The sequence below is a fragment of the Impatiens glandulifera genome, chromosome 1, assembly GCF_907164915.1.
Source record: "Impatiens glandulifera chromosome 1, dImpGla2.1, whole genome shotgun sequence".
In the NCBI taxonomy this organism is placed as follows: Eukaryota; Viridiplantae; Streptophyta; class Magnoliopsida; order Ericales; family Balsaminaceae; genus Impatiens; species Impatiens glandulifera.
This window is the reverse complement of record NC_061862.1, coordinates 49,620,544-49,640,535: the sequence shown is the minus strand read 5'-3', so window position 1 is coordinate 49,640,535 and position 19,992 is coordinate 49,620,544. Positions and strand designations below refer to the sequence as shown.

At 36.8% G+C, this 19,992-nt stretch overlaps 1 pseudogene; it reads right to left on the bottom strand.

Moving 5' to 3' along the window:
- The window catches only part of LOC124921275, a 45,424-nt pseudogene that overhangs the window by 24,385 nt on the left and 1,047 nt on the right, over positions 1–19,992 (bottom strand).

Below are 19,992 nucleotides of genomic sequence, written 5' to 3'. Positions count from 1 at the left end.
CTGCCATTCTCTTTCTCTTCGTTCAGCATCGAATTGCCAGCCGGCCCATACACTGAAGATGCCGGGAGTTCGTTTGCCGAATCCAAAACCGCCACTAGATGGTTTTGGTGGGCGAGACGTTTGAGCAACAATTAGTCTGGAGCTTGGGTTGCGGTTGAAATTTCGACTGCCTTCTTCTTACGCCGGTTGAGTTCTTCGAGGTCCTCTTCTTCTTCTTCGTCAAGAGGTTCTTCGTTTAGACCGACCGGTTCGATCACTCTTCGACTGTTTCGTTCTGCTCGCTTCATCACCTCTGCAACCGCTTTTCGCTTGTTCTTATTCCTTGTCTTCATAGCGTGCGAGGGTTGAGCCGGTATGGGTTCTTGTAGAGCTGCCTGTTCTTCCTCATTACACTACTTGGCAAGAGCAAGGTCTTTCTCCTCAGTTTCCTTCCTTAACTGTTCCCTTTCCCTCTCTTCGTCTTGAAGTCTCTTTGCAGTTTTGGCATCAGAATTGATTTGCGCTTGAGTATTGTTGACTTGGAGTTTGGACAGCTCCCCAATCTGAGCGTCCATAACCTGCATCATGTCTACCAAAGGAGCGGTTGCGGTTTGGATGGATTCTGCGATCAATGACTTGACTGAAGTTTGCATGGTTTCAACTATCATCGACTTGATCGATGTTTGAGCAATGTTGGCAATCTAGGTTTGAACGGATCCCCGGATAATGTTTGTCAGATTAGTTTCAACGGTTGCAATCTTCTCATCGGTTGCAATGCTATATTTCCCAAGGCAAGAGATGATTGTATCGATCACCACTTGCTTTACCTGCTCAAGTTCCGGAGCCTTATCAGTCTGAGGAGGGTCGCTGCCCCGGTTTTCTGCTGTCATGGAGGTCTCTCCGGTAGCAAAGAAAGGCTTGCTTTGATATAGGTCAGCATGGGTTAAGTGATGTCTGCAATCGTTACTCCATTCTGCTTCGAGTCGGTCAATATTTTTAATGAGTTTTTCCCGCACTAGGTGAAACCGCTCAAACATTCTCGCTTTGATTGGAGTTAAAGTTCCTCCTTCTGCCTCTCTTAGTGCATCTTCTACTGCATGTAACCGGGCACATTCTTGAATCACCGCGGTTTTGCTGAATGCGGCTTGAATAACATTGGTACCCGCAAGCTTGAGAGCCACTTCTTCAAGTTCCAACAGTTTTTCCCAGTGTTTATTACCGCTCATTTCTGGGATCATGTGTGATAGCTTTGTCTCACAATGGAGCTTGACCCATAAGTGGTATGGTGATATCAACTCACCAGCATCTTTGTTCATATCCAGAAGGAGTTTCTCAAACATTTCCTCCTCTTCTTCTGCTGAAATGAGGACCTCGGCCTCGGTTATAATCTCAGGTTGGGAACCGGTTTGCATAAAACCTTTTCCCTTTACCGCAGAATCTTCAAGTAAAACTTCTTTGCCTTTGTTAACCTGAATTGGACCTTCAGGTGTTAAAATTGAATCAGCTGGCCAATCTTGGGCCGATTGGAGCGTTGTATCGATTGGAACGGACTTGTTCCCCGCCGAACCGGATGGTTCTTTTTGTTCAGTATTTCCCTCCTGAGCTGGAGGGGTGATGTTATCAGTTTTGGCCGTCTCTTCGACCGAATGGATTTCACTTTGACCAGGTATCTCAACCTGACCAGCTGGCTTAAGACGACTTGACACATCGTCTTCGATTTCCTTAACAATATTTTGGACTACGTCCACAATGACTTCTGAGATATTTAAACCTACATCGGCCATTACCTCGTCGATTTTCTTGTTCGGAGACTTGGAGTTTTCAGAGTGAACACTAACCTCTACTGCTTCCTTTGATGTTGACTCGGTTTCTTGGCTCCCCGAGGGTTCGGCTTGCCTTGGTGATGGAGAGTCGACATGGATGGGATGAACGGTTTTGATGGGAATAGGCTGAAAGACGTCTCCGGTTCTCTTTGGCGAATGATACGAGGAAAGAGTTTTCTTGGAGTCAGCCGACTTGTTGGAGCTCTTCTTTGCGAATGACTTCTTCCTTCCCTTTTTCTTCTGGGAGGCCTCGACTTGAACCGCCTTCCCCTTAGGATCTTCTTGTTTCGAGCTTTCTCCAACAGGAGTGGATGAACCTGTTCCTTTTGAGGACTTCGTTCTGGAGGACTTCGGCTTGACCGCTTTGGCAGTCTTCTTGCTCATTGGCTCAAAGGTAAGAATGTTAGCGGGTGGGAGCGGTTCACCTTCACCAAGTTCCACATTAAGGAACTCAAGAATTTTTACAATCTGCATTGCGAAGGTCTGAACCCGGCCATCCTTCTTTATTACCATTTCACAGAACTGTTCGAAGATAACGGCTCCCCAATCTATCTTGTCACCGCGGACAATCGCCATCATCATTTTCAATTTGAGTTTGGTCAGGTTATCGAAGTTACCTCCTCTTCCCTGAAGTGAACGAGAGATTATGTTCAACAACCATTTGAACTCCGGTTTGAGTTTGTTCTTCCGGATTGAATGAGTCACCAGATCCTGGTCGTCAGCCGATATTACCAACCGGACCGCGTTGGATTCTGCATCGGTTAGGCTTGTCTTGAAGTCCAACCCGGTATTTGGCAACCCGAGTGCTTCAGAGAAAAGCTTCGCAGTGATGTTAACCTCTTTGCCGCTGACGGTGGCGGAGACTTTCCTCTTCGTTAGAGTCGTCGTCGCTAGAAACTCCATGACCTCCGTCTGGTGCACGACGAACGGACCAGAGAGAAACGTTTCCAATCCCGCATCCCTCAGCGATTGCAGCACGACCTTGTTTTCCTCCCCGGCGTGTTCGTCGATGTCGTTGAAATCGACCTGCAATATCCATTGAAATGGTGCTTTACCTAGAGCCATGTTGATCTTGTGAATGAAAAAGATGAAGAACAGCGATGAACGGAAGTTAGAGAGCTTATTAAGATTTTGAGATTTTAGAGAGAGAAAGTTTGTGTAGAAAATGAAGTGTTTTGAACTTATATAGGAGGCAGTTTCGAACGGTTGGAAGACGAACCGTCACTTGGTTATGTTTTTGGCGCCAATTTTCCCACCAAAAGTTACTGCAGTAACTTTCGGCGGTAAATGCGGAGAAAACAATGGGCGGTAAATTTTGTGCGGTAAAACCGTGGGCGGTAAGTTTTTCAAACTTTTCAGGTTTTGTTTGAGATTTTGATTTACCGGAAACTTTGTTAACCGGAAGTTTCGTTTAACATGAAGTCTTATGTTTATTGAAGTCAAAACTGGAAAGAAAAATATTGTGAATAACCGGAGACTTTACAAATTAGAAAATTTTATAAATAAGTCCGAAGCAAAGAGTAGTGAAGCGGTTTTTGGTCGTGCAACAAAGTGACCAAAAATCGGAAAGAAAACAGACAATCTAATCTAGATCGATCCAATCCCCCTCTAGCATTCTGACAAGCCACTTGGTCACGGTGTTGTCGGGTGTCCGTTTCTCAATCCTCGATATCCATCTATCTAGCATGGATAGAGTCAGAGTGTTGGCCGGTCCAACAGGAACACCGGGCCCGAGGTTGCGGTGATGAGTCTCCAAAAATCGAGAGATTTGTGGAGCGAAACCGATCCTTCCTCTTGGAGTGGTTATGAGCTGCTTCAAGTTGTTGAAGAGGTAGGAGGACCAGTTGATGTATGATTTGCGGATGATGGCTATCATGATGTCGAAAGCCTCCCGGTTATAGTTTTGGTTGGGTATTCGGCCCATGATAGACCGCTGAACCAAATCATGAAAGACTTGGTAGTGAGGAGCGAGTTTTTTTTTCTTCCCGTGGTCGTCGACCGATTCGATGGAAGAGGAGAAGATATAGCCGAAGTCTTCCTTAGCCGGAAAGAATAGCGTTGGGAAGTTAGAGAATCCTTCGGTTGGAAGGTTGAAGAAAGCAGCAAAATGCTCTTCGGTAAGCCGAAGAAATTTTCCGTCAATGATGGTCCTTATACTACCATCATCAAGAATGTGCCCATTATTGAAGAACTCGCACACCTCCTCGACGAGGATGGTGTCTGAGCCTTCAAGAAAGTTTTGAAGCCCCGATTCTATGATCGGTTGAAAGATAGTATTGTGAAACCGGCCATCTTTTATTTCTTCGAAGTTGACTACGATTGAGTTTCTTAGTTCAACAGTCATTTTGGAGAAGTGTGGGAATGATAATCGAAAGGAGTTCTTTGAGCTTTCAAGCTTTAGAGAGAGAAGAGTAATGAAAGCGTGTTTGAAGATGAAGGATTGCGCCCTTTTTATAGCTTGAGCGGTTGGGTGCATTAAATGAGAATATTTTGAAAAATCAGACCGTTTATGTCTGGTTATAAATGTTTTGTCAATTATCAAGGGGATAAGAGTATGTCTAGTCAAATCGGATCAGGCATGCTTCTTGAAAGCAGATATTTCTGTTTCCAAGAGTGATTTGATTTGGTTTGATACGACGCATTTAATGTTGGTCATTTACTTTAGGATTTCTTTGATTTTTGACTGAAATGGAAAGAAATGATCTTCATTAATTCAAGGTACCAAACCGGTAGTACAGCAAAATTACCGGTTTGGGAAAAGATAAGGAGATGAGATATGATTTAAACATTAGATGACCCAGCCGCTTGATTCCTCTTTGCCTTAGCTTCTTCCCACCGGTCGATCAGCTCTTGGACTCTCTCCTTAGTGAGCACGTGCTTCGGATGGAGAGTGACAAAGGGTCCGGAGTGGATATCCAGACTGGCACAAAAACCGATTAGCTGAGAAGCGTAGCCGGTTTTGTTTGAAAGAAGCATCTTCTTCAGGTTGCTGAAGATGATCCAGGACCAATTTACCGGTGTCCCAACCGTAACAGCGATCATCATCTCGAAAAGCCTTTGGGTGTAATAAGAACGTTTCTCTCTGCCCAGAACAGACTTTCCCATAATCTCACAAAGAAGCTGGTACTTGTGAGAGAGTTGGCTTTTAGCACCCCAGGGTCTAACCGGGATGTTAGAGTTGGAGAACCGATGACACATTTCTTCAATGGTCACCGGGGAGTAGGTTAAATCGGTTACCCTTTCAGTGGGCAAACCGCAGTATTCAGCGAAATCCGTTTCGCTGAATAGAAAGGACTGGCCGTAAACTCGTGCAACGATTATATCTCGATGCACCTCCTTTGCGGTCTAGAAGAATTCATCGACTACTAAGTAGTCGAGAATGAATCTGTTTTCCAGAAATCCTCTTAGCCCGCTTCTTTCAACGGCCAAGAACATTTCCTTTACATCGTGATCTTCGTATTGGTAGATCGAGTTGAAATCGGCCAATAGAAATTTCTTTGCTAGTGAATAGTGAATTTTGTGAAGATTTGTGAGGATTTGAGGGTGATTTATATAGCCATGGGTTCGGCTAGATCAATAGGTTAAGCATGCTCAATGATGTCATCAATTAGTTAATAGGCTTTAACTTGTTGAAGTGTATAATGTTTATTTCCAATGCAAAACTAATTATTACTTAAGATATTCATGATTACAAAAATCTATTGACAAGATGTGAGTCTCCCTCTCTTGATGATGGACACGTGTCATCATCTCGATTGCGGTAGACTGTTTTTATTTATTACAGGCTTCATTTCTCAAGGTATGCATGAAAACGCGGTTGGCTGTCCCAAGTTAACCATTCAGTCCATCGAAACTAGAGTGTATTTGTACTAATCGGTTTTCCATGACCGGTTTTAGTTGGATATTTTGTTCCGATTGTGAAGAAATGTTGAGTCACATCAACATTTATTCAACTTTGGGTTAAGTATATCCACTTTCACCAAGTCATTTCCACCTTATAGTAAGTATACACGCGATTTGACATCATGAAGTGATCAGGCATAACCGGAGACTTCCTCGCGATTAGCATCCTTGAATTTTCAATGGCCTATTTGAATATGGTTTGAGAAGCGAGAGCTTCTCCCTGAACACATATCCCGATTTCTCATTATTATGTATATAAGCAATATGCATGCACAATCATGATATAAGTTACTTAACATCGGTAATTCCTAGAATATTTCTGAAATGAGAAAACTTAGCTTCCTGTAGCGGTTTGGTGAAGATGTCAGCTACTTGTTGCTCAGTCGAGACGTATTCCAACCGGATGTGTTTCTCCTGAACATGCTCCCGGATGAAATTGTGTCTTATATCAATGTGCTTTGTTCTTGAGTGCAACACCGGATTGTATGTAATTGCTATCGCGCTGGTGTTGTCACAGAATATTGGTGATTCTTTGGCAACTACGCCAAAGTCCCTTAGTTGTTGTTGGATCCAGAGGAGTTGTGCACAGCAGCTTCCGGCTGCTATATACTCTGCCTCTACGGTTGATGTTGCAACTGAGGTCTGTTTCTTGCTACTCCAGGTAACTAGTCGGTCACCCAAAAACTGGCAGGTACCACTTGTACTCTTTCTATCGATCTTGCATCCTGCGTAATCAGCGTCTGAGTAGCTTATGAGGTTGAAACTTGAGTCTTTTGGATACCAAAGTCCCACTTCTTGAGTTCCCTTCAGATATTTTAATATTCTTTTGGCGCTGTGTAATGTTATTGCTTTGGATTGGCTTCGAATCTCCCGCATACTCCAACCAAAAACAAAATGTCAGGTCGGCTGGCTGTTAAGTAAAGAAATGATCCAATCATTCCTCTATATGCTGTGATGTCAACGGCTTGACCATCCTCATCTTTGTCTAATTTTACGGAAGGGCTCATTGGTGTAGCCGCCTCGCCGCATGTATCCATTCCAAACTTCTTCAATAGTTCGGCTATTTACTTTGGTTGGCTTATGAATGTTCCGGCTTCAATCTGCTTAACCTGAAGTCCTAGGAAGAAACTCATTTCTCCAATCATACTCATTTGAAATTTGTCAGTCATCATTTTTGAAAACTTATCACATAGTTTTGGATCGGTTGATCCGAAGATAATATCATCGACATAAATTTGAACAAGTAATATGTGTTCCTTTCTCTCAAATTTGAAAAGTATTTTGTCAACTGAGCCTATTGTAAATTTGTGATCAAATAGGAATTGTGTTAATGTATCGTACCAGGCTCTTGGAACCGTAAAGGGCTTTGTTTAGCCGGTAAACATATACCTCTTCATTTACTTTACCGTTTAGAAAATCACTTTTAACATCCATTTGAAAAACTTTGAAATTTTTGAAAGCTGCATATGCTAAAAATATTCTAATGGCCTCAAGTCTAGCTAATGGGGCAAATGATTCTTCAAAATCAACGCCTTCTTCCTATTTGTAGCCTTGAGCCACTAGCCGGGCCTTGTTCCTCGTAACTAATCCGTCTTCATTGAGTTTATTTCTGAATACTTATCGTGTTCCTATAACCGGTTTATTTTTCGGTCTAAGGACTATGTACCAGACTTTATTTCTCTCAAACTCGTTTAATTCCTCTTGCATTGCTAGGATCCAATCGAGATCTGACAATGCTTTATCCACCTTTTTCGGCTCAATTTGTGATATGAAAGCGGAGTTTTCATAGTGTTCCAAATTTTGTTGCCTAGTTCGGACGGGTGAGGATAGATTACCTATTACTAGTTCAAGAGGATGATTTTTATTCCTTCTGAGGTTTATCCGAGACGTGTCTATCAAGCTTTCGGTTGACTGATCAAGGTTAGACTGATCGGTAGGCTGAGCAGAGTCAGACCGACCGATTTCTTCAGTCGAAACTGAAGAGTCAACTTTCTACGGTAAGGCAGCTTGAGCAGGCTGAGGTTCAGCATCAATCGCTTGGTCATTGACAAATCGTCTAAAAACCGGAACCTCGTCTTCATCATCAGAATAGATATTGAAATTTTCCATTCTGTTGTGAAGGTCGAAGGGTAATGAATTGTTTCGTTCAACCGATTCATCAAAAACAACGTTGGTTGTTTCTTCAATTGTTAAAGTCCTAGTATTATATATCCTATAGGCTTTACTTACAACTGAATATCCCAACATTATTCCCTCATCGGATTTAGCATTGCTTTGGTCAAGTAATTCTTGCCGTTGTTGTGAATAAAACATTTGCTACCAAAAATTCGAAAATACCGTATGTTTGGAATTCGATCATAGTATATTTCGAAAGGGGTTTTGGAAAATCGTTTAGTTACTAAAGACCAAATTTGAGTGTAACATGCGGTATTGATAGCTTCAGCCCAAAACTTTTGAGCAATACCCGAATCAGCTATCATTGACCTTGCGGCTTCCTTGAGAGTTCGGCTTCTTCTCTCAGCCAGACAATTTTGTTGAGGAGTTCTGGCACTAGACAACTCGTGTCTAATACCGGAATCATCAAGAAAAGTGGTTAATCTGCTATTTATAAACTCAGTTCCTCTATCACTTCTGATTTTGTTTACTCGAATAGATTTCTTATTTTGTATTCTCAAAATCAATTTGATCAGGTTTGGAGTTGCTTGATTTTTAGAGGCTAGAAACGTTACCCAAGTAAATTTAGAATAGTCATCAATAACTACCATAGTATAATGCATGCCTCCTAGACTGGTTACTTTAACCGAACCAAACAGATCCATATGCAAGAGTTCTAAACACCGTTCAGATTGATAATTTCCTTTACTTTTGAAAGATGACTTTATGTGTTTACCCATTTGACATGCATCACATACTTTATCTTTTGAAAACCTAACATTTGGAAAACCGTGAACTAGTTCTTTAGAGCATATAAAGCTTATTGTTTTGAAATTCAAGTGGTTTAGCCGTTTATGCCAAAGCTAGTTTGGATCACTTCCGGCTATCATGCACACAGGTTTTTCAAAATCAGTTTTCCAGTTGACTTTGTAAATATTTCCCATTCGGTTACCGGTTAAAAGGATATCATTTTGCTGATTCTTAACTAAACATGCATTTTTATGGAATTCAACTTTATAACCCACATCGCACATTTGACTTATACTTAATAGATTAAAATGCAGTTCTTCTACCAGTAATACATTATTTATGGATAGGTTACCATGGACAATCTTACCCTTGCCCACGGTTTTACCTTTCGAGTTGTCACCGAATGTTATGACTGCTCTGATTTCATATTTGATGTCGGTTAGTAGCTCATCGTTACCGGTTATGTGTCTTGAGCATCCGCTGTCCAGGTACCATTCCGAGTTCTTTAGTCGGTTGCTTCTCCTAACCTGCAAAAGAAAATTATTTACACCTTTTTGGTACCCACATTTAGTTGGGTCCATGGTTGATTAGTCCCTTTGGGATCCAGACTTGAATAAGTCGGATCACTTTCCCAGTATCTGTTCTTATAATGATTGGCTTAACTTTTTGACCATTGCTCAAAAATGCCTTATGTTGTGGTGATGAGTGTCTTTGAGACCTAGATCTGCTCGTTTTGTTTTGTTTCCGGTTGGCTTTCCTTCTCTCAGGATGAAGCCAGTTTTCTAATTCAGTCGGACTTACATATTTTAGTTCTTCTTCCGGTTTTAGATTATGTTTTTCCTCATTTTCGGTTGTTGAACTCTTGATAAATCTTATGAATGGAAGATTGTCTTTTATGAGTTTCATCCCATTAGGTTGTTTTGAGTCGTTTTGTTTGTTTTGTTCGTAACCGATACCAAATCTACATTTAGGGTGTCTTTTATAATTGCACATTTGTTTTACGGCTTGACGAGATCTCTCCCACGCAGCCGTAACATACAGTGCTCGTTCATCGGTTTCAGTTACCGGTTGAACTGTCTCCTCATTATCTAAGGATAGTTCATCCGGTTCATACATTGCGGTTTCGCATGTCTTAACAGCAATACTACTTGACTCTACGGTTTTAAGTTCTACCGGAATCGGTATGTATGCAGATATATTTCTGAACTCAGCGACCATTTCGTTGAGTGCAGAAATCAAATCTTCCTTAGTAAACTCATCAGAAGAGAAATCAAATAGCTCTTCGTCGTTCGCCATGAAGCATGTTACCCCTTCTTCATTATCTTCGTTGTCGGAGTACGCCCATTCGCTTCCACCGTCGGATGCAATGAGTGCTTTCTGAATTTCCTTCCCTTCGTCGGCATGCTGATCGTCGTTTCTCCGGTAGTCGTTCCGTTGGTTGTCATTTCTCTGGTAGTTGTTCCCTTGGTAATTGTTACCCTGATTCCGGTTGCCTTGATAGTTGTTGCCTTGATAGTTGCCTTCTGGTTTTCCATCGTCTCTCCATGGCTTTCTACATTCTGACCTGAAATGTCCAAAACCGTCACAGTTATAACATCTTTTATTTGATTTATCTACATAATTATAATTAAAGTTGTTGTTAGATGGATGCTGATTCTTCTTCATGAATCTCCCAAATTTCTGAGCTAGCATCGCCATCACATCTTCACTGATCTGATCAGCGTTTTTGACTAGAGTCGGAACGGTTGATACTTGGACCGCCGGTTCCACCGATGTAACCAAAGCTCTGGTTGCGGTTGACGTGGATGCTTCATCTTCGATCCGAGACTTAATCTCGAACTCGTAGGCTTTTTAGATCCTCAAATACATCATGCAATTTCATCTGCCCGAGGTTGCTTGATTCCCTCATCACCATGGTCTTGATATCCCATGTGCTCGGTAGTGATCTTAAGGCTTTGATGATTACTTCATGGTTATCGTATTTCTTTCTGAGTGTTTGAAGCTCGTTGACCACACTGGTGAACCGGTTACTAAACTCCTTCATATTTCCCCCGGTTTCATCCTGATGTTTTCATATTTTTATGTAGCCACCAAGATTTTGATCTCCTTTGTTCTTTCATTTCCTTCATGGATCTGAATGATCGTTTCCCAGGCTTCCTTTGCATTATCGCAGGCTGATATTTTGTTCAAGGTATTATCATCTATAGCTTTATAGATGTGCCTCATGCAATGGTTGTCCAGGTTACTCCGTCTTCGATCTTCAGTAGTCCATTCGTCTAACTCCATGTTGATCTTGATTGGCCCTTCTTTCAGGACTCGGCTCATCTCATCATCCAACGTGATCAGATGTAGATACATCTGTTTCTTCCAACTGCTAAACGATTCACTATTTAGAATTGGTGGCTTGTCGATGTGGGTCATGCTTCCCATCTTCTTCGGTTGCTTGTGTGCTAAGAACCTGGCTCTGATACAACTTGTTGGGATCGGGGACGCCCTTGGAGAACCGGGGTGTTTCCGGTTTTAGGAAGGGTGGCCTCTTACAACACACACAACACTTTGGTGATAGTCCGGTTAGAGACTATAACCGTTCTCAACACTTTGCAAACTGTCACAGACTCTTGAACCGGGTTCAAGGGCGGAAATGTCTGTTTCAGTCTGAAGCAACGTATGCGACTTAGATGATGTTTAGGAGGAGTCGGTTTTAGAAATATGAGTGGACCGGTTTATGATATAAGGAGTAAGATTGATTTTGGTTTGTGGTTAGGTTAGATGAGTAAGCAGTAAATGAAGGAAATAACACGACACAAGATTTTTTATGGATGTTCGGAGTAAACCCTCCTACGTCACCCCTTCTTCTCGTGTTATGAGAAGGATCTCCACTAACTTTCAAAGTTACAACAATAACACAGCCGGTCGAGCCCAACTCGCTACTCGCCAGTTACACCAATTCACTCTTGATGTAATACACAAATACAACACAAACACACACAAACAAAGCTTCCGGTTAATGACACAACAGTTTTGGATCGCGCGTAAGATTTCTTTATCTCTCTAAAATTTTCGTAACTTGTGTCGCCATTAATGAGGTCGCTTCGTCTTCCTTTTATAGTAAGGATGATCCCAACGGTTACTTTCTTCTCTCACCGTGGGATTGGTTAATCCAGCGTCACTCTAGTGCGGGAAGGTTGCTTGCACGTTTCACCTTCCTCAACACTTGTCAAGCATGCAGACACTCCTCAAGTAAAGATGACGTTGCCGGTTTGCAGATTAGGACACGTGTCAGGCATGCACCTTCCGGTTGTCGAAGTCGGATCAGTAAATCATCATTTCTTTCCTCGCATGCTTCTGGTCGGATCTTATCTTTGTTTATCCCTTCGAGACACGTCTATTTCGTCATATCACGTCATCTTTGCAGAGTGTAGTTTCCGGTTGTTTCTTACATAGTATAGTCCGGCTGGGATGTGGACTTATCTTTGCTAGCCGGTCTCTCTGAGAAAGTTGAAACCGGTTCCTCTGATCTTGACTTGATCACTTGGAACTGGATTTCTTTGAAGATTTATTCAGCCGGTTTATGAGGCTCCAGCCGGTTTGTGCAATTCGATCTGTTCCTGCACATAGAAGTTAATAGTTGTTTAGTTTTTCTGGCCGGTTCCAAAAATTAACTTTACTTAATTTTTCTATCAATTTCTCCCTTTTTGATTATTTAGAATAAATATTCAAAATTGTAATGTATGGCCGGTTTGAAAATTAACTTACTTAATTTTTCTATTAATTTCTCTCTTTTTGATTATTTAGAATAAATATTCAAAACTTGTAATGTATGGCCGGTTTGAAAATTAACTTACTTAATTTTTCTTATCAACTATTAATAGATAATAAATAATAACTATTAATAGATAAGAAATAATATTTATTATACCTGACAAAAGATTTTCACACGATAATGATAAAGATTAGTGATGAGTTCCATTTTCCACTTCGCCTACCATTGCTATCAATTATCATATGCTCATTCATATCAAGTATTGAGATCGAGTGTAATTGACAAAAACTGTTAACTTGGTCCAATATATCATGCCATCCATCTTCGTTAAATTTTTGTAATTGATTTTTCGAACTCGCAATCAATGACATTGCTTGAACTATATTTTGATCTCCTCTTTGTAGGCAAAGTGATAACTCACTTGTAATTCCCAATAAATTTTTCATCAAATGCAACACAAAAACAAATTCATAAAAAACTAACTATATAAAAAAATATGAAAATCTAATTTAATAGATTTCAGCCTAGTTTTATGAAAATATAAAAAAAAATAAAAATATAAATAAGAACAAAAATACAAAAACGTGATAAACATATATTATCAAGTGAATAGACACTCGAGATTACGATTATAGAATATTAATGCATATAAAAATAATATAACAAATTATTTATTTAAATACCGAACAAAACCAATGTAACTATTTTAACTTGTTTATTAATATTAATTTATATTTTCTTATAAATTTTTGAAATAGTTTAAAATTAAGAAATAAAAAATACTATTATTATTTTAATCAAATTATATAATTATGAATTAGTTTATAGATAAATTATATTTTAAAATGTAATAGATAAAATTAAAGGTGAGGGCAAGATCACCTGACCTCATGTTTAACTACCAGTTACAAAGCCAACTGGACTAAGAGTTACTTGTCAAATATATATATATAAAAACAAATTATTTTAAGGTTGAGGAGGCCCGGGCCCCCCAAGGCCCCCTTGTAGGTCCGCCACTGTTTGTAATATTATTTATTTTTCCTAACTTTGATGTATCTCATTCTTTTCAGGTACCATTGAGATCACGCCTTCATATACATGTATTCATCTCGATTTACCTATTTATTTTCTCATACCATGATGACAACCTAAACGCATGCCCTAGGAAAAGATTTATACAAACCTTTAGTCGCATAATTAGGGTTGGATTTATCTTTAGACGCATGTACTAGGTGGATTAAATAAACGAAGTGTAAAAGAAATATTTTTTGTAAAATGGCCAAGAGCTTATAATAGAGACCTGGTCATAAGAGACATAATTGTTGTTCTTTCTCACGTGTAACCAAGCCCCGAACCTTAATCAGAATCTCTTTAATCCGCGTTCGAGAACGCACAATATTTTATTTTCCTAACTTCTTAAAGATAAAATTGGGTGGAGACTTTAAAAAGTAAAAGCTAGTCTAATCGATATCATTAAATCCTATTTCGGTTCAAAGTAAAACCATTGAAATCATCTATATTATCATTTAGATGAATCAAAGTTGGATCCACGAGGAAAGAAAGCTTTTTTTATGGGATTTACTACGGGAGTTAAAGAATATCGTCTTTGGTGTTTGGATGCAAAAAAACCATTATCAATCGAGATGTTGAATAAGGTAACACCAGACAAGCACATCAATGCCGCCGGAGAAATTTTCTCTGGAGATTTATTTTCTCACTTCGGGCACGACTGACACATCAACGCTGCCAGAGCTTCCAACGTCGGAATGATCTCAAATTTCTCCAATAGGTGCGTCTCTTTCCCCCTTACAATCTGTCTGAAGGAATTTCAATTTGACTAGAGGAATCGGGAGATATCGCGATTATAGTTTATGGATCGAATATTTGGGTCATTGTCGGCATGATTGGCATGATCGGCACAATCGACACGATTGACACAAACGACAAAAACAACACGGATTCTCGTTGTGAATGCGCTTCTATATCGGAAGTCGGCCGCCATCCTCCAACGCCTTCGGTCGGTTGTCGTGCGCCCTCTAGAACATGTTCTATTGTGCAATGAACGGTTCTCCAACCGTCGACCAGAGCATTTCGTTAAATTTAGAGACGTCCATGAATATATAACCAGATATAACATAAAAAAACGTCAAAGAATTTATGAATCTAAATTATTCAAAGTTAGAAATAATCTTATTTTTTAAATAATCTCTTCTAATTTAGACATGAATAAAAAAATGTGAGAGATATAGTGTTTCGATACACCATAATCGATTGATGATATAAAAATATTTATAAAAAAACTAATATGAACCTTGGAATGAACACTGTTTATACTTAAGATTTTTTCAATTGATGATAAAGAAATTTTGTATGAACAAAGTTTGTCCACGAAGATCTGCAACATTGGCTTCGAAGAATAATAACTTTTGGGATTTCAGTTGATCTAAAGTTTAATATTATCGAACATCACAAGAGTTTTCTGATATATGAAGAGAAATAACTTTCTTATTACAAATAAAACACCAATTGCTCAAAATATAGAATTTGTCACAAAGGTTTCGATGTAAGTAAGAAGCACTCAGCAGACGAAATTAAAAAATAGAGGCAAAAGCCTTAATATTTTTTATTAAGATTTCTTTATTGATTGCATGAGTTCTTATTTATGGAGGAACACATTTTACTGTTAAGATTATAAAATAATGAAAATATTATTAAATATATATTGACATATAATACTTAATATTAAAACATTTTAAATGAAATTATGAAGTATGTTTGATTGTGTAATTTTCTTTCTTACTCTCACAATTTTTTAAAATATTAATTACTGTTCTTAGGATTTGTTAGATGATTTCCCTCTTAGACTAAATCATAAATAAACATAATTTTATTCTCTCTCATCATCTAAATTATTCAATTCATTAATGAAAGCATTAAAATATTATTTATTTACAAAAACTAAAATTATTATTATAAATTAATATATTTTAACCAAAAACTACTAATCTTTTCAAAATTATCACATTTAATATTTTTTAAATAAATTAATATTTATTAAAATAATCATAAAAAACTCTAAGAGAATTCTCAAAAACAATAAAATAAATTTTTTTTGTCTAATATTAATGAAATGTATATTTTAAATAGAAAAATGGCATTGTCATGCATCTACTTACAAAAAAAAAATTAAAGAGGTCTTACTATCAGTTTGAAAACCTTTGTATTTATAATTTTTTTTTTATTATTTTTAATGATTTTTTCAATTTAAGAAGTTAGTACTACTCAATATCTCAATAAGGATTCGCACCATAATTGTCCCTTTAAATTATCCTACTAGGTTATACTATACTCACAAAAAATATTATAAAATATTTTTTATCAAAAAAATATTTTAAAAAAACTCAATAAAATTTCAAAATAACACAAACAACAAACAAGCTCACTTCATTGTGTATGGATTTAATATGCATTAGAGTGTTGAATCTTACATGTCTTATAGCTGGTACAAGCTTTTTGGGATCTTTGGTCTAGTTGTTTTGTTTAGATCAAAATTAAAACATTATTTTCTTAGCATTTTTCACTCTATTCTTGAAAACACTCCAACTTTCTTTATTATAGTAGGCTATAAAACTAATGAAATAGGACAAGTAATTTAAAAAATATTTTGATACCATGGATTAAAATGACTACATAATAACGATCGAAGACATTAAAGTTTAGCCCATCATATCAGTGTTAAAAACAAAAGAAAATTAATAATGTATTAAGAGGTGTTAGTTTTGATGGATCAATTGAACAACTTTACATTTACTTCTTTCTAAATAATTATGAACCGCTATAGAAGCGAACAAATCGCGAACTAGAGTTTTTTCTTTGTTCGATTGCCTTTTATATATAGGGGGCAGTCTGCTGCTTACTGCTCACGGAAACATCCGACCTATACTATTTGAGCTTTACATTTCTCACCTTATTACCTAATGGAGAAAGAAAGTGCCACAGCTGAGTCTAGAACAGTGACAGCCTATGAATCTGAGGAGGAAGGATCTAAGTGCTGCTATTCTTTTTTCCCCTGACATCACAAGGCAAGGCTTGACTACGTTAACCTCCTTCTACGATTCCGAACTCTGAAACCGGAGTACTTCATGCTTTCAGTCTTCAGTCTAAGATATTGCTTTATATAGAATAGAAAAGATACCATGCTTACTGAATGTATACATAAAGACAAGGAAAGCAAACAATTGGTATTCGGAAGCCAATGGTCGCTTAAAAACGCTTTTTTAATTCGCTATGTGCTGACTGGATGCGTACTCGCGTGATCAATCGATGGACGGGGGAATTGCGTGAATGACGAGACCGGCCGGCTCTGTACTCTATTGAGGGCGAATCTTGATTGACTGACAAAAGAAATTGATTATATCTTACTTATAATAAGAGGTGTAGAAATGATTGTATAATGACAACATTTTATTGTGCAACATCACGTACCAAATCTGGACAAGAATTTCGGGCTCCATACACAGCTTGTGGCTGGCTCTGAACATTCTAAATTAGAACCTGAACATGAACTGAATGCTTTAGATTGATATAGAAAAAACTCAATGGATCTTAAGTGTCTCAATATAATTCAAATATAGAAGAACGCAACAAGATGCATACATTTGGACCGTCAGTGTGAGTGGCCACAATATTTCTATTTTGAGGAAGTTCTTTGATTCGATTCACCTGTGATGATTCCATATACAATCAAGATTTGTGTTTAAAGAATGAAGATGAAATGATATATAATATATATACAATCAAGATTTGTGTTTAAAGAATGAAGATGAAATGATATATAATATTATGGATAATAGCGGCCTGGAATCTTTACAACACATATATACACTAGTGATCATATTTATAGAACAATCTATAAAACTGAAAGGCTATAATGTCAATCTAGAATAATTAATGCATATTGCAGATAAGGCTAACAAGATGTCAAGAATATCGGGCCTCTAAATAATAATTTCAAATTAACATGTTTAATTTTAGAACATCCCTATATTTTAATTATGAAAATATATAAAACAATTAAAATAATTAATACCTCTCTAGGATGAATTATTGTTTTGAATTTCTTCACAAATGGAGAACTAGACTTTTCATTGAACTGCAAAGATCATGCAACCAAAACATACATTAATTCATTGGTAGAACATTGAAAAAGAGAATGAATGATTATTTTTACAATGTCAGGATTGATACACTTACCAGTGTGATATGTTGAACTGAAGCAACCCTATGTTTAACAATATCACAATTTATGATAACAAGTGTGTTTGGCAGACTACCATCAGTCTAGTAAACAAAACATAAACAAACAACAAAATATCAGAACTAGCTAGGAACCAATTTTTTAAAACAACAACATAGATATAAGATTAATAATGTAGAAATATGACAAGAAAATGCTTCATTCCCTAGCAAGCATTTATATATATAGTGATAAATATCAATTCATACTTCCTAGAGTTCAATTCATAGGGATAGACATAATATGAAGAGAGACGAAGAGAGTTGAGAAGCCAAAATTCCAATAAATTTATTTATTGGAATAATGCTATAATTTAATGTGTAACAAGTTATCCCCTATATATAATATATAAGTTTTTTCTTTTAAAAGGTCAAATTTTTGAGAGTGATGTGTTCAAATTATAGCAAACTTGTAGAGGAATAAATTTTGATCACCTTTTTAATTATATCGTTTATAAAAGGATGATCTTAAATTTGACTCTCATAATCGCCCAAGTCCAACTATGTAAATATCAGTAACGGTTCTTATGCTAACAATTATGTATTTTTACTTTTTGTATAAGGTAAAAAAAATCAATAGAAAATGCGTTGGTTAAGTAACACACAAAACTTTAAACATGGAAAGTTATTAACAAATTTTTAACTCTATTAATTAGTATTTTATTCATAAAATTTATAAATAAGATATTTCGAATTATCAAAATAAATTTTAGTTATCTTGGTTTGATTCTTCTAATGTCTAGGCAAGACTTTTTAGACTCGTCTTTTGGTTATCTTTTATTTAAAAGGTCACTAAAGCTCGAACTCATTACCATATAAAAATGAGATTTGTGTTCTATTACCGAGTTATATAAACTTTCTTATAAGTCTTTTTCTTAAATAAATTAATAAACATTTGTGTTCACGACCCTTGCTAATCATCTTCGCAATATAAGGTTTGAAATCAAACAGAAGCAAATAAGTGAGAACAAGATAGAAATAAGAGACTTAAGTTATCAATAATTCAATTATATAATGATTAACAACTTTATTTGAGATGATAGGGCTTAATTTTTTTTTACTTATTTTTTTTCCTTTGATTCTCTTTGCTCGTAACTTTTGAATGCCTTTCACATTCACATCTCTTTGAAATAAAAGTTGATATGTTTTCCAAAAAATATGCTACATTTTGTTTTAGTTTCTCATCTCATACATCTAGTCCTTACTCAGTAGTATTCTTATTTACCAATGGGTTATAACACATTTTGTAGTAGACTTTTAATTACAACAAACTAGATAGTCGGGTCAAACATTTATTGGATCTTAATTGGATGATTTGGAAATAATGCAATATAAAGCATGACATTTAAAGGAAAAAATTGTTGGAAATGAGAGGATCTCTATGCATGTTCATCTCGATAAAAAAATGAAGGGGTTGTCATAGATGAGACTACTATGATTTCATAGGAATCTAACACATTTTTCTTTGTTAGTTTCTTTCTATTGATCACCCCTCGCTTTTATAAATTAATTTAATTAAATCATTTTAATACAACATGACCTTTAATTAAAAAAAAAAGGCATACTAATTATTATAGGTTGATTTTTCTTAATTTATTTATGTATGTTTTTTTTTTTTTTGCATTTACAGCCATGATAGCCATGACGATGGAAAACATTATTTTGTCCATTAAACCCAAATTTTCCCAATTAATATTGAGATATGATCATTTGATAGTTAAGGAAACTTTGAAGTAGAGTTAAAATATTAAAGCAAGGGTGAAGTGAAACATATCGTGTTTAATTGTCTTCTTCTTGTTGTTATCGCATAGGAAACATGTGTTAGTCAATGTGAAACACATCATTTTGAGTTTATAATGATATTCATACTAAAAGAATAAGAACTCTCAAGGGTCTTGGTATTCCAAACTCACTTTGAAGGAAGATGGATAAATAAAACTATTACGAAAAATAGAGTTGTGTTTTAAGAACTAGTCATCATGTGAACCGAAATTAATTGTTACGTAAGATAGTGCATCGATAAGCTAAAACTAGATTTCTTCGTCAAACAAAAGACAATAAGATAAAGTAACATTTAATCTCTTAAGATTATAACATATTTAGTTTGCTTACTAATTCTAAAGTGGAAACCATTAAATTTTGGGATGCCAACAAAAAAAAAAAGTTTCATTATAATTCTTGTCAACATTGGACTTTTTCACAAAAGTAATTAAAATAGAGTCCGTGTAAATATGCAATAGATGAAGAATTGAAGGACTTGTTGGAGCTACATAATAGAGGAAATTTGTCTAATGTGTGCTTAAATAAACTATTATTTTTTTTTTG